The 2,529-nt window shown below is 31.5% G+C and overlaps 1 pseudogene; it reads right to left on the minus strand.

Annotated features, from left to right (window-relative positions):
• Window positions 1–179, minus strand: LOC122064943 (annotated as a pseudogene).
• Between the last annotated feature and the right edge of the window lie 2,350 nt (window positions 180–2,529).

Consider the following 2,529-nt stretch of genomic DNA (forward strand, 5'->3'; position numbering starts at 1 on the left):
TAGGGGTGCGCCAGGCCGTGCTAGGGTGCGAGGCATGGGCTACGGAAGAGCACCCCAGTAGCCCTCACCCGAAGAAAAATTAATTTAATATCATGTGGATCGATGACCCACGTATCAGATATTAAACTGATAAGAATAGATACTACACTTGATCTTAACCAACAGGCCGAGAAATGTATGCTTTGTTCATTGGCTTATTCTCTATTTTATGGATTGTCTTAGTTCACCTCTCTATCTTCTCTAAGCGATGTGGGATTCTTAACTATTTTTACATTGTCTAATAACTATCTTAACTCGGTTCTTTTCATTTTTTTTCTTAGGAGGGGGGTAGACTGTTCATTTTTCATATGAATAAGTGTTTTCACGAGTACCAAATCATCCACAGATGCACCATTTTTCCTTTCATGAGGAGTGAACTGGTTATTTCTTAGGCTCACTTTACATGTGATTGGGGAATGAGAAGTATTTTTACTGTGGATCTAAGATATCCGCCATCGGTTAAATTTTCCTGTGTGACTAATCCACTATAACAAAATTGATTTACAAACCTATTGACTGAATTTTCACCGAACAGAAATTGATGTCTACTAATCAGATTGCTTTGAATTGTAAAATTAAGAACACCAAAAAGAATTGATACCCATCAATCAGACGGCTATGAAAGTAAAATAAATCATTTATGTTAGTCATTACAATATTACATACACTGTGTGTCAGTAGAAAAATGACTGGATAATTAATGTATGAAATAGCAATTTCTTGTACTATAAAAGGATATATCTCCAATTTGATCCTTATGATCATCCTCTAAATTTCTTTTCTTTTTCGTGCTATTACATACTAAGGAATTGTCCAATGGGATTTTACCCGTACACACCAGAGGGGGAGGGGGGAATGGTATGAAAAGGGAGAGATACATGTGACAGAAATCGATCCTTAAATCACCCACACTCTTGACGCTTGTTCTTCAAACATAGGTTGCAACTAGTGCGCTATGCACTGGATCCACACTCATTTATTCCATTCTCATCCAAAGAATCCTCAGCTCTTACCAACTTTTCACTCACAAATCTAGAAGGATGCAAGTCATATCTTTTTGTTTTACTAACTATTGATGAGTAGCCATATATAGTTTTCTTGTGATCCTATGGAGAGGAGACATATACAAGCACACAAATATGGTTAGAGAAGAGTTCAAAGGAACTTTTTTTTAGCTTTATTGGTGTGGATAATCATCACTTGGGTGCTGCAGAAGTCATCCTCTCACTTTGGGACTACTGGCCATGACTAAGCTTTGTTTGCTTATCAAAAAAACCCAAATATGCTGAAATGTAATAGGATGTCATAGAGAGACATATAATCTGATTCACCCATAAATATTTGGATCTTTTACTAGTTTTGGTCAAGACACTACTGAATCATTTATAGAAAAAAATCTGAGAAGATTATTTACATTTTCATATTCATTTCTGTTCATATGTCAAAAGCCACTGAGGAAGATTTACGAAGCGTTTATAATCAAAATCTGAGAATATATTTTTCCTTTGAATATTTATTGGAATAGATACAAAAAATTTGGTCAAGCATTAAATGGAGCATTTTAAGAACAAAATCTACCAGATCTTTTATAGTCATCTATATCTTTATGGGACGATTGATGTACTCTAGCCAATAATTAGCTTGTTTACCAAAAAAAAAAAATAATAATAATAATAATAATAATAATAATAGTAATTAGCTTTATTAGGGTAAAAATATTTTTTGAGCATTTTAAGAACAAAATCTAGTAGATCTTTTGTACTCAATAATCTTTATAGGATGTTTGATGTATTGTAGCCAATAACTAGCTTGTTTACCAAAAAAAGAATTAAAAAAAAAAATAATTAGCTTTATTAGGGGAAAAATATTTTAAAGAAAGGTAAATTGATCTAAGAAATTACGAGATGAATGGAATGGAAAACGACCCCATACCAAATGGTTTCTGTTAAGAACTGCCACAACATCATTTTTTTTTTAAAACTATTTGACGAGCATTGCAAATTCATTTTCTTATAGAAAATGCAATAGAATTGTCTTTTTTTTTAGATGAGTGCAATAAAATTATCATTAAATATACACGTATAGGTGATACATACGATAATCCAAAATCTCCGATGCTTAAAACAAACGAATCACAAAGACATAGATAATAAAATCTCTTCTAGAAATTAATTTTTCTGAGACATCTTTCTTTAGTGAAAAGTGAAAAAAAAAAATCCTAATTATATATCAAGTTCTATAACTTACTATGCGGAATCTCGGCGCTAACTAATTAGATGTGAAAAATAGGATATATCTTATGAATTTCAATAATTAACTAATTAGATTCCATTTGGGTGTGGAAGATGATAAAAAAATATATATATATATATATATATATGTGTATATAAATAAATAAAAATGACAAAGAATGCAATATGGTTAAAAGAGTGTTCATAATTTAATATCTTACAACTAACAAGTTTGCCAGTTGTACATCATCTTAGATGG

Source organism: Macadamia integrifolia, unplaced genomic scaffold, assembly GCF_013358625.1.
Source record: "Macadamia integrifolia cultivar HAES 741 unplaced genomic scaffold, SCU_Mint_v3 scaffold1831, whole genome shotgun sequence".
Lineage (NCBI taxonomy): Eukaryota > Viridiplantae > Streptophyta > Magnoliopsida > Proteales > Proteaceae > Macadamia > Macadamia integrifolia.